Below are 14,024 nucleotides of genomic sequence, written 5' to 3'. Positions count from 1 at the left end.
CTTAACTCTGGTCACAGGAAGGAGAATGCAGCCGACTGGAAATCAGACTGACCTCAGGTTGAATCCGGGTTTGGCACGTCCTGGAAGCTCAGTCTCCGACGAGTCACCTTTTCTTTACCAAACCTCACATTAAAATAGGGTCGTCACATCCACCTTATGGGGTTGCTGTATGGAATCCTTGACTTGCAGAAGTGCTTGGGGCATACAGTAGGTGCTCACTGAGTCGGACAACTGCAAATAAGCAGAGGTGGAGCCCTCTACTGGTTAGGGCTTCGAGGAACAGGGCTTGCTGTTGTCCTAGGGAAGTGGATTCCCAACTGTGCTAGGGATGAGGAAGTCAGGGAAGGCCACCTGAGAACACTGCATTCTTGTGGCGAAGTCCTGTGAGCACCTTTAGAACAATGTAAACAGGATAATTGGCTGTGGGAATTGACACAGGCAGGAAAAACCAACTTGGAGAAATCCAGAGACCTGAAACAGAGGACTCTTTCTTCTGTGGAAGTCCCAGCAGGTCTCTTGGACTTAGTTTGGTTGTACCTTGGAAGGGGAGAAGCTTGGAGAGGCTTGTGTGATCAAGGAGCTGCCTCTGACATCTGGCCCAGCCTCGCACCAGACCTGCTGGTCCTAACAATTGACCTTGGGATATTACTGCAGTGACTGAACTCTCATTTCCTGGTCAAGCCCAGAATAATCTTTGTTTCAGAGGTGATTCATCTTGGAAAGGCCGGGACTGGTGGTCCTTATCGCAAGGGTTTGACTCACAGAGTGTGAGAGCAAGAGGAGGCCTTGGAGAGAAATCATCCCAGTAAGCTCTTCCTTTTGGGACACAAGAGAGGCTCAAAGAGACGAAAGGACTTTACCGTCTGGCCAGCTCCTAAGCGACAGGGCCAGAACACCATCCCAAGGACTGCTGACTCAGAGTTCAGAAGAGCTGAGTTCCCCTAGTACATTAATATTGTTTATTTGTCATCTTGGAGGGTCTATTTATCGAATTATGGATCTTTACTCAAGCATTTAAGGAACTTACGGACTTTTGTAAACTCAAAACGTGTATGGTGAACACAAAGAAGTATATATCCTGCCCATAAGTGCTGGCAATTTTAATCCCCAAATACCTCTTGACTCTATTTCCCTCTCTCTAGTGCAGACATCTTTTCTGGATCTTTGTAAGTATCTAACTGGTTGTCCCATTTTATTAACTGCTTCTCTCCTTGAACCTTTTTTTTTATCAACCCTGCCACCAGCATCAATTTTCAAGGAAATCTTTCCATGGTTCCGTTGCTAACAGGACAAACTCAAGCATCTTGGGAGGACACATTCAAGGCCTTTTATAATCTGAGCCCAACCTCCCTTGTCAGGTGCTTTTTTAAAAAAAAATTATTTATTTATTTATTTATGGCTGCGTTGGGTCTTCGTTGCTGCGCGCGGGCTTTCTCTAGTCACAGGGAGCGGGGGCTACTCTTTGTTGCAGTGTGTGGGCTTCTCACTGCGGTGGCTTGTCTTTGTTGTGGAGCAGGGGCTCTAGGCGCATGGGCTTCAGTAGTTGTGGCACACGGGCTCAGTAGTTGTAGCTCCTGGGCTTTAGAGCACGGGCTCAGTAGTTGTGGCACACAGGCTTAGTTGCTCCACAGCATGTGGGATCTTCCCGGACCAGGGCTCGAACCCATGTCCCCTGCATTGGCAGGTGGATTCTTAACCACTGCGCCACCAGGGAAGTCCTCCTCATCAGGTTCTTGTCTAACAGTGCTGCCCACCCAGGCATGATGTACTCCTGTCACATTGAACAATTCACAGTAGCTGCTCCATGTCTCCCTGCCTTTTTCCTACAGTGTTCCCTCTGCCTGGAAGGCCCATCTTCTGTGTGCCAGCTCAGAAAGCTTTTGCTCATCCTTCTAGCACAGCTTCTTCATGAAGCCCTGCGTCATACTTCTCCAGGCAAAACCCATCATCCCCTCTGCTCTGTTTCTCCAAGGCTCTGCACACACTTGCATTACAGCTCTTGTATTGTATTCAGGGGGGTTAGTTATTTGCCTGACTCTTCAAGGAGGCTGTGACTGAGCATTTTCACTCTATCTCACCTGCTTCCAGGTTCTAGCATCGGGCCTAGCACAGAATGTGTTCAATAGTGTTTTCTGATTTAATGAATAAATTATTGAATTCACTTAAATAAAAATTGTTTATCTGTTGTCTTGTGAGGCAAAATATGTAGATAGATGGTCACCAAACTTGAGGGTCAATTTGAGATGGTTTGAATTAAATTATAGCCTATGTAGGACAGAGAAATTTGCTGAGATAGAGAAAATACCAGTGATTTAAAATATACACCCCCCAAAAAAATATATACACCCCAGATAAAAATCATAAGGGAAGATGTTTCGAAATACAGGTGCAGAAAAGAAACAGAACTGCTTCTCATGTGGGCAACTCTACACTGCATACACAGGGGGAGTGACACAGGTTTACATAGATAATGAAGACGTGATGATTTCCAAATGCAGTACCATGGAGGCCAACTGGAATGTAGTAAAGTGTTTGAGTCTGATGAATACCAAAGTGTTGGTTGCAACATCATGTGCTTTAGGCAGTCACTGTGGGAGAGTTCGTCCTGTATCAAGGACAGCTTCTTGGAGGAGACAAGCCTTGAGAAAGACTCCCCTTCACCACCATCACCACCACCACCAAACACGGACCTACTATTTTAATCCCTCATGGCTTCAGATGTAATATTCTGACTTACATGTGGTGGATCTGACCTCCTGTGTTTTGAACTTTTATATTTAAGACAGTACCTTTTAGAGGGATTTGAATTTCTTGAGTCAAACTATGTTCAGAGAAGAAATGAAAAGCTAGAAACTTTCAACAAGCATTTTCTTAGACCTCAACTGACCCACAGGTGACTTAATTGATAATGAAGTCTTTCAAGTTCTTATCCTTTTCATCCACTAATATTTCATATTTGCCTGTAAGAGATGTGGAAATGGGTTTAGAAGACATAGATGAGAAATGACTCCATTGAATTTAAAAATCCCTAATTAAAAAAAATTATGCTACTGTGTTAAGGTTGACATCCTTTGCTAAAAACATTTGGATTAGTCATGAGTTTTATCTGTCCAGTTAATCTTATTTTTCATCTGCCTGCATAAGCAAAAGCAGGTTGTGTTGAAAGATACTTCCTCATAGTAGCAGGATACTTCTACGTTTGCCCTCTTCCTGTGTGTTCCCAGCAGCCTGGGATGGGGGACTTATTAGACCCATTTTACGTATGAGGCCTCTGAAGTGCAGAGATGTTCAGTAGTTTTCTTTCTTTTTTTTTTTTTTTTAATTGGAGTATAGTTGCTTTACAATGTTGTGTTAGTTTCTGCTGTACAACGAAGTAAATCAGCTATATAGTAGTTTTCTAAAAGAAGCAAGTGGCACAGATGAAACTTAAACCTAGATTTTGTGACTTCCATTGTAATGCTCTTGGATGGTTCATAGCTCCTGGATTTCCGTCTTGTCTCCACCTCTACTTACAAATATGATTTGGAGTAAGTTGCTGTCCTCTGAGCTTCAATTTCTTTATCAGTAAGATGGGCATTATGGTACCTCTCTCTCTGAATGCTCTTAACTTCAGGAAACACAGAATGTGAGGAAGGAAGTAAAACTAGCAAATGTAAATAAATGCAACTGATTCCCTTTATGTGGCTGGAATGTAGGGCGGGGAGCTGGAGTGCTGGGACTTGAGGACCTACTTTAGAAGGTGCATGCCAGATTATTCAAGATCTCATGGAATTTGCATTTAATCCCGAGGGCAGTGGAGACCATTGAAGATTTTAAGATGCTTTAAGAAAATGGAAAATGGAGAGAGGGGGGACTTCCCTGGTGGTCCAGCGGTTAAGACTCACGCTCCCAATGCAGGGGGATCAGGGTTCGATCCCTGGTCAGGGAACGATCCCTGGCCAAGGAACTAGATCCCGCATGCCACAGCTAAAGACCCCGCATATGGCAACAGAGATCCTGTGTGCTGCAACTAAGACCCAGCGCAGACAAAATAAATAAATAAATGTTTATTACGAAAAGAAAATGGAAAGATGTGTCTTTTCTAGCAGAGTCTCTCTGACATGGGATCCTACAGGAGAGTCTTAACAGGTCTCCTCCCTACATAATTTCCCTCTCCAGTCCACCTCACAGTGATATTTCTGCACCACATTCTGGCATCTCAGTCGCCTGCCTACAAACCATCACCAGCTCTGCATATCTCACAGGATGAAAGTACAAGCCGTGTATGCTGGCATTCAAGGCTCTTCACCCTTTGCCTTTGCCAACCCTTCTGGCTTTGTGTTGCTCCTCCCTCCCCCAGCAGTGGCTCATCCTGAGGGAAACCCCATGATGGTCCCTGCTGTTTCTTGCCTTTGTACACAACACTCCTGGAGGTGCAATACTTCATCCTGGTATCCAACCAAGGGATGCAATGCTAATCATCATCGAAACTCAGCTCAGCCGGCACTGTCCTGCCTTACTGTAATTATGCATCTGCCCTAGCCATCAGACTGTGAACTCCTCAAGAACAGTGGTCTCGTTCAGTGGCTTATTCAGCTCAGAGGCTTTAACATGCAGCACAGGGCTCAGCCCAGTGTGGGTGCAGCAGATGTGCAATGAGCCAGCATGGGCTCTGGGGTCAGACTGCCTGAGTTCCGACACGAGCTTTGCCACTCACTAGCTGTGCAGGTCAACGCAACCTTACTGTGCCTTGGTTTCCTCATTTGTAAAGTGTACCAGCCTTCTAGGATTGATTGATTATGTGTATGTACATATTTCTGTTTAATACTGATATTATCTAGCAGCATCATAGAGTGGCATATACGATGTATATAAGTGGCTAATATATAGTATATCTATACATTTGTATAGATAGATATAGCGTGTAGCATATATAGTGATAATAAAAGGGCTTGACACACAGGGAGTCCTCATCAGACATCAGAGTTGGTGTTGTTAGCATCTTGATTGCAGCCTATGAATTGGAAACCATAAAATGTTCAATGATTTTCTTCTCCTTTGGACTTATTGTTAGTCATGGAGATGCAACAGGATTTGGGATAGAGCAATCTATGAAGTCAGAGGTTAAGTTTACCATCAATTTCTACTTTGAGCAGGGCAAATACCTATTTTTCCAGTCTACAAAAAAGGAATCCCATGTAGACAGGTGAGTGGAAGCTGAAACAGAACCTTGGAATGGGACATGGGCTCCATTTCCCCTGGGTTACTATTGATGAATGCACTCAAGCTGGGCCATGCTGATGACATGTGGGAGTAGCATCCAGACAGAGACAGCACTGGGTCCAGTAGTGGAGAGGTCGAAGTTTGTCTTTGCAAACCCTTTCTCTTGCCCTTTGCTTACCTACAGATCTCAGAGTTCTAGCTTCAGATGATGCTTGACCCTCCATACTTGTCTCAATCAAAGCTGACTGTCTGTGTCCTCAGTCTTTCAAGATCCTGCTTAATTTCTGCAATGGTGTGGTAGTTTGTGGTGAATGGTTTTTCAGATGAATATGTTCTAGTTACCATCTCAGAGTCTTCCCGGGTGACAGTAACACGTTAGCAAGACATAGCAGACTAGTCGGGACCATGAAACGTTTATACACGTAGCCTCTCAGCTGAAGGTTGTTGCTGGGGATGTCAGTGTCCAACCCTATGTTTATGTTCTGATGACATAGAGATTGGTCCATTTGCAGCTATACCACATCCCATAAATGACCACCTGTTTCAGGAATATGTGAGAATATCCTCACCGCTAGGACTAGACCCATTCCACGTTTCTGGATGCCCAGATAACCAATGAATAAGTTCAAGTATGTGGGGGAAAAGGCTCACACATGATGGTGGTGGTAGTGGGTAGCAGTGGGAAATAGGGAAAAATAAGAGAGGAAACTTAGCAGAATCTCCAAGAAAGATGCTCATACTCCGTTTGGCTGACTTCCGTTTCAGATATCATGAAACTAATGGTCCAATCTTTAATAAAGTGAATGATTGCCTTATAAATAATGTATAACATATAAAGGCAAAAATGCTTGTTCTCTAGATCTGTTTATTCAGCAGCTGAGATCTATATCCTGGGCCACTTTCTCTTTTTCCCATTAAAAAATCTATTTCATTGCAAAACTACAACATCCTTCTGATATAAGTTCTGATGTAATTTTTCAGAAATGTGAAACGATGAAAATAGAGAACTCCTCCACCAAGGTCTTGCAAACCAGCTGGTTAATATTTATCTGAAAGAACAAAAGAGGATGTAAAGTGAGATTGTGTATTTTCGGGGTGGGCTGGAGTCAGGAGGTGTGGATTCTAGTTCCCTGTTTGTCACTAACTGGCTGTGTTACCTTGGGTAAGTTACTACTAAACTCCTCTGACCTAGACTGACCCCATCCGAAAACTGTGCTTGCCTTAGAGGATCATCAAATTCCCTTCTTGGTCTCTGGTGAAAACATATAGTAGTCCCCGAGGGCTGGAAGCTCTTCAGAATTCATTTTTTATGACCTGTTGCCCCACATGAGTACCGAATGCCCACTGTGCTGCTTAGAGCTTTTTCTGGTGCTTTTCTTAAACCATCGCCAAGGAACGAGATTCTGCAAGTTGCCTTCGTAACTCAGTCCACTGTTTAGCACCCCCTCCCATCTACTGGAGTTCTTCCTTTTACACTGAACGTTGTAGAATGCTTTAAAGAACCCCCCCACACACATACACACACACACACACACACACACACACACACACACACACACACACACTCCTGACTGCAGAGGACTATTCAGATGCAACAGGTGCAGTGAGTTATAGATCTTACAAAGGACACAAAGAAGCACCCAGTCGGCAGGAACAGCGGTTGCCAAGAATTTAATTCATCAGTACAAATCCAAATTTACAAAGAACTAATCCCACATAATGGATAAAGGACAAAAAAGGAGGATTAATGGGGGAAAAGGGAGTTTCTGAAAATTCACATCTCAAGCCTGCTAAACTCCTTATTTGGCCTGCTTCATTTTCCTTCTTTTCCCAGCAGACTTTATTTTTCTTAAGAAAAATAAAGTCGACTGTGATGAATAGTTGCAACCTAAGAACATGTATGTGCTCAACTGCTCTGAAGTTGGTCTGAATGTGTCTGGGTGTGGAATGGCTCTTGTGTTGGGAATGTGGAAGATCGCAGTTGGAAATAATGAATCCCTTCCTCAGGACTTGCATGGCCCTTGCAGAGTCAGGGCAAAAAGCTGTTTCTTCTCAAATGAAAGGAAACCTTCTTTCTCTCAGCTGTGGAAAGAATATTCTTCCGGTGACAATCCAAGATGAGATGTTGGCCACCCAACATCTGAGGGGTTCAAATTCATCAGGCCTTTCTTCCAACTCTTATTAACTGCTCATTTCCATTTCCAGCATTTCTCCTAACTCTGCTCTCCACTGCTCACTTTCTAGTTGCAGTTGCTTCCCATCTAAAGCACCAGTGCAACTTCTGTGGCTTATCCCCATCATGTATTTCATTTTTCTCTTATGAAGCATCTTGCCCATGAAGACCAGGACAATCTTCCTAAAATAAAATTCTGATTAGATATTAGGTAATTCTACTGTCAAAGGCACCTGCTTTTTTGTTTTGCTTAATTTTAAACCCTCTCCCTGAGTTTCAGTGATGGAAACCCATGGCATCTGCATAAGCTTATTTTCCACTAGTCCCTGCACATGCCTCATGACGGCTAAAATGGAATTTTGGTTACTGGATACATGTACACACACACAGTGAAGCTCTGGTGTTCCAGTCAGAAGACCTGGGTGTGAAATTTGCTTTCATCTCTTACTAGCTGAATGGCCTTGTGTGAGTTCCTTAACCGAGACTCGGTTTTTAAATATGTTAAAACATGGTCTTAATGCAGCCAGTGTGATGGGATTTTTGAGAAGGTTGAGGTCAATTGGTTTCTATTCTTTGAAGCCCTTTCTGATCTCCGCAACACCCAAGCATTCCTCCTCTCAGCCTCTGCCTTGTCCAGAACTTCCACCCATCTCTGAACAGATTGTGTTCCAATTATCTGATAATAACAACTAACATTTCTGAACACTTAATTTTCATGTGTCAGGCACGATGATAAACACTTTACATATATCTTTTCCCATATAATCCTATCCACCTAGCCCTATGAGGTAGGGATGATTATCATCCAATTTACAACTCTTTGAAGGTAAAGAACATGTCAAATTCTCTTGTATCCCTTTTGCCAAGCACTTGCTTGGCAAATGATGGATGCTTGTGGTAGGCAGAATTCTAAGATGGTCCCCAAGAATCCTGCCCCCTGGTGTCCATGCCTATATAATCTCCTCCACTTGAGTATGGATGGGAACTGTTAATATGATGGATGTTATATACCTATTAATATGATGGATGTCACTTCTATGATTAGGTTACATTATGGGGTAAAAGTGAAGGGATTTTAATGGTCTCATGACTCCCTAGCCTGCAGGGTAGATTTGTGAAGCATTTGTCTACAGTTGATAGTTGAAATAATGGTGGAGCTGAGCTTGATAAGAGAAAGACTGTAAAGGGAGAAGAGGAATAGAGACAGAGCACTGACCATCACATTTACTCTGGTGGAAAAGAAGAAGCATTCCTGAACAAAAAGAAATAGAGAAGCAGCCTGGAATAATGCATTAACCCAGAAATTAACAAAGTAGCATTTTAAAAGTTACAAATTACCCATCCCCCAGTGGACCCTAAATTCATATTGATTTTCCATCCTCTTTCTTTTTCTCTACTGTCATTCCGGGTAATGAAAGTAGTTTTTGAAGAATGTCATATTTTGCAAAGCATTTTTATGTGATCTTATGACAAGTTACTGAGGTAGGTATTATTATTATTATTACCATTTCATAAATGGTGTACTCCAAGTTATGGAGATATGAAATAGCTTGCCAAAAACTCAGCCACCTAATTTATGATTAAATCAGGATTCACATCCAACTGTCTGTCTCCTAATGCTCTATTTTTCTTTCTTTTTTAAAAAATTTTTTATTTATTTATTTTTTGGCTGCACTGGGTCTTTGTTGCTGCGCGCGGACTTTCTCTAGTTGCGGCGAGCGGGGGCTACTCTTCACTGCTGTGTGCAGGCTTCTCATTGTGGTGGCTTCTCGTTGTGGAGCACGGGCTCTAGGCGTGCGGGCTGCAGTAGTTGTATCATGCAGGTTTCAATAGTTGTGGCTCGCGGGCTCTGAGCTGCAATGAGATTTAAGATTTCCCTTTCCTAAAATGATCAGGTAGGGTTGTAGGTATCTGGATAAAATATTGCACACAGCAGTGGAAGTGGGATGAGGAGATTAAATGCCCGAAGGCTGGTAAAAGAGAATTAGAGGAGAATATTCCAGGTCTCCCAGATTCTTTTTTTTTTTTAATTTTTTTTTGGCTGCGTTTGGGTGTTCATTGCTGTGCGTGGGCTTTCTCTAGTTGTGGGGAGCGGGGGCTACTCTTCGTTGTCGTGCATGGGCTTCTCGTTGCAGTGGCTTCTCTTGTTGAGGAGCATGGGCTCTAGGCACGTGGGCTTCAGTAGTTGTGGCTCGTGGGCTCTAGAGCACAGGCTCAGTAGTTGTGGCGCACGGGCTTAGTTGCTCCGCGGCATGTGGGATCTTCCCGGACCAGGGCTTGAACCCGTGTCCCCTACACTGGCAGGCGGATTCTTATCCACTGCACCACCAGGGGAGTCCCCTCCCCAGATTCTCCAACTTGCAAGTCAATCAACTTCTCAGAAAGCTGGAGATGCCATACTTGCCCCTCGTGGCTTCAATGTCCTATAAAAGACATGACAGAGCTAACATTTACTCATCTATTGTAGAAAATTGAGTAAAAGCTTTTCCATTTCCAAATCATGCATGGGTTATCAGCAAATTGCCTTTTCTACTGTTGACAATTCTGTGTTTAACCCAAGAGGCTTTTGCTTTTCTTGTTAGGGACACATAATAATAATAATAGCATGATCAAGATGATGATGAGGATAATGATGGACATTGAATGCTAAGGCATTGTGCTGCATGGTTTACAGATTTGATTTCATTTAATCATCACAACAATTCTGAGAAATTTTTATCTCCATTTTGCAAATGAGGAAACTGAGGCTTGGGAAAGTTCAATGATATATTACAGAATACAGAGCTAGAGAGAGTAGAACAAAGTTTTGGGTAGAGATCTGACTCCACAGCCCTCTGACCCACTAAGCTATATAGCCACTGAGGTATCTGACCACTGAACTATATGACCCCTGAGCTATATGCCAAAATGCTGCTCCACACAGGTGGTTTGGGGTACAGGAGTAAGCATATTCCTGATCTAACTGTTTCACTTTGCATCTTTTCCTTCCTTCCTTCCTTCCTTCCTTCCTTCCTTCCTTCCTTCCTTCTTTCCATGAGCTGTCAGTAATAGTAGGTAAAAAAAACACTATTAGGGCTTTAAAAGGACATGTGATACAGAGTCTGACATCTTGTCTCTGTGTCTTAATAACTATGGGAACTTGATCAGTTTAGTTCAAGTGATGGTTATTGAACACACACTGTGCGCCAGATGTGGTATTAGGTCCCTGCTTCCATGAAGCTTAGAGGGAAGACAGGTGTTGAGTAATCAGATATGAGTGGTGTTAAAGATAGATACTCTGGAAACATCCAGCAAGGAGAGCTCCTCTAGTCACTGAATGGTTTGACCAACCTTAGTTTACCTAACTAAAGAGTGGAGATGGTTCTGCTCCCCTCATTTCATAAAAACCAAAGTATTGTGTATGAGTGTATCATCTAAAATGTAAACATGTGAATGTGAATTATCCTATTATCTGGAACTGTTATCGTGAGATTGATAAGGTCCCTGTCAGTTATTAATCTTCCCATTCCTTACTACTTGTCTGTAGGCATCATACCCCCAATTTGTGGTTTTAAGAAATAAATTCTTAGAGGGTGTATATTCAAACCTACAAATTAGCCAGGCTGTGAACATTAGGCAGCTTAAGGACTTTGCAACTAATTTGTTCATGAAATACATGAACAATAGAAATATATTAGCATTTAGTACCTTGAATTCACAAAAATGCTGAATAATTGATTGGGTGGGAAAGATAGGGATTTATACCTAGACATAGAGTCAATTGGAAGATTACCAAAAAAATATAGCTATGACCCTTTATTGATACAGTTGGTGGGAGATTTTACTTTTTTCTCCCCTCTTCTGTTTTCTTCCAATCGTTTTAAGTGTTTGGCTCAAGGAAAGGAAATAGTTCCATTTACCCAAAAACTTATGCATTTCCCATAAATTCTGTAGTCATGATCTTGAAGTGAAATCTCAAAACTGAATTTCTAAGAGGATCAGTTGGAAACTGATGCTTGATGTAGGGAAGGAAAAGCTTTTACTCAATTATCTACAATAACAGCAGGGGAAATGCTGAAAATTACTGACACAGTAAATGGATTTTTGCATAAATGTTCTCTGTTTTCAAGTTTACCTTAGTGTGAAAGACCTTTATTATGAAGCGGTTCCTCTAGCTCATCTCTTGTTTTTCAAAGAATAGAAGATCGATTTTTTTTTTTGTCAGAGACAATGGACAAACCACCATGGTGGACTGTTTAGTCTTAAACATCTGGCAGCTCCCAAGATTTGATTTTTCACAGGTGACAATGTTTGGTGGCTTGGACACAGGATAATGTGATCTTAAGTGGAGTGGATATCTCTTTCTATTTTTTTCACTTTTTAAAAAACAGCTTTGTTGAGATATAACTTATATACACAAAGTTCAACTGTTGAAAGTATAATTCACTGGCCTTTAGTATATGTACAGAGTCGTGCAGCCATTTTCATAGTCTAAATTTAGGACATTTTCATCACCTCAAAAAGAAATCCCATTAGTAGTCACTCACATTCCCTCCAACTCTGCCAGCCCCTTTCAACCACTAAACTTTCTGTCTCTATAGATTTGTCTATAGTGGACAATACATATAAAGTGTATCATACAACATACATGGTCTTTTGTGATTGACTTCTTTTACTTAGCATACTGTTTTTTGAGGTTCATCTGTGTTGAAACATGTAGCAGTACTTTATTCCCTTCCATTGCTGAATAATATTTGATTGTATGGATATGCCACATTTTGTTTATCCAAAGTCCTACTTTTTAAAAAATTGAAGTATAGTTGATTTATACTGTTGTGTTAGTTTCAGGTGTACAACAAAGTGATTCAGTTGTATATATTCTTTCAGGATATATATTCAGAATATTTTCAGAAATAACTTTCTGAATATGTATTCAGAAAAAATATTTCAGAATTTCAGATTCTATTCCATTACAGGTTATTACAAGATACTGAATATAGTTCCCTGTGCTATACAGTAGGTCCTTGTTGCTTATCCATTTTGTATACAGTAGTGTGCATCTGTTAATCCCAAACTTCTAATTTATCCCTCCCCCCTCTTTCTCCTTAGGTAACCATAAGATTGTTTTCTATGTCCGTGAGTCTATTCTGTTTTGTAAATAAGTTCATTTGTATCATTTTTTAAGATTCCACATATAAGTGACATATGATATTTACCTTTCTCTGTAAAGTCCTACTTTTTATTTATTTATTTATTATTTATTCCCTCTTTGCAACCCTTGCCTCTGTTGGTGATTCCTTGGAAATCCTTCTTCCCTTGATTTCTGCAATACCACTTTTGATTTTCCTTCTATTCCTCTGGCCCTTTCACCTCAAACTCCTTCATGGGATTCCCTCTTTCCACTCAGTTTTTAGCCATTGATTCTCCTTGGACAGGTCCACTCTTCAGACTCAGCAACAGGGAGCCCTGGCCTGAACAGCATCCTTTAGAAAGTCCCATGTATCATACCCTCCCAATATGTTTATTGAAGGACACAAGGATACCTCTACCATTTGGTATCCAGTTCTCAGCAGAGGCATACCGTGTCTTATAACCTTAACCAATTACTCTCATGACTAACACTTTTAAGCTCCAGGGAAATCCTTCCCTACGTCTTTCAACCATGGCTTCTAAGCAAAAGACCTCTAAGTTCAAGTCCCATAATGGTGTGTGGGTTATGCTGCTGAGGAAGCCAGAGATGGACACTGCTTTGGAGTATGGGGAGGATCTGAGTGGCAAAAGTGCTTAGATAAGAGGAAAGACAAATTAATTAATGTGTCAGACCTTTCCTCTCAGATAACATGAATGCAATACATTCTTATATAATGAAGTATTGTATCTCCAAAGTACCAAGTGTCCATTTTCTTGCTTTTCTTCACTTTCTGATACAGAGTTCTAGAAATATTCTTGAATTAATGTGAAATTTACAGTAGCATCACATAGAAGCAGGGAAACATTTTGTACTGTTAACTCATATTTCTCTTAAATTTGTATATATGCAGGTTTAGGTGTAATGAGTGTGAAGTATGACACTGAATTTTTATATTGCTCTATAGATCTAGATACTACTCTCAGAGATAATGAAGTTAAAATATTCTGGAATATTGTTTGTATATTCTGTATATTACAGTGTTTGAACATAACATGTAAAATTAACAATTCATTTCTGAATTGAAGCATTACTTTAACAATTTTTTGGACATTTCCAATTGCTACTGCCTCAGTTTTCTATTTTGGCACTACTGTGAAAAGAACATGAATTATATGAGAATCTTGATTATAAAAACATAATTTGTGATTTTTTTGAAGTGAAGACAAGAAAATAAATTTCAGGGAACAAATTGATAATAACTCATGAAGTGTGTATGAATTTTTTGCACACTGCACACTGTTGGCCTACCAACGGAACATGCAGACCTTTAAAATAATAATTGAACTCAGTCAGCTTATTAATATTTTGCCAAATTTTAGTCATCTAAAACCATTATTTTACACATTTAAAGCTGTATTATTACAAAGATATAATCTTATTTTATTTATTTTTAAAATAAATTTATTTATTTATTTATTTTTGGCTGCATTGGGTCTTCGTTGCTGTGCGGGGGCTTTCTCTAGTTGCGGTGAGCGGGGG

General features: G+C 41.0%; 1 long non-coding RNA gene across 3 annotated transcripts in view; it reads left to right on the top strand.

Moving 5' to 3' along the window:
* The window catches only part of LOC309634305, a 138,437-nt gene that overhangs the window by 52,523 nt on the left and 71,890 nt on the right, over positions 1-14,024 (top strand). The window lies entirely within an intron of this gene.

This window comes from Balaenoptera borealis (genome assembly GCF_965194805.1).
Source record: "Balaenoptera borealis genome assembly, chromosome: 8".
NCBI lineage: Eukaryota > Metazoa > Chordata > Mammalia > Artiodactyla > Balaenopteridae > Balaenoptera > Balaenoptera borealis.
This window is presented reverse-complemented; position numbering and strand designations above follow the sequence as displayed.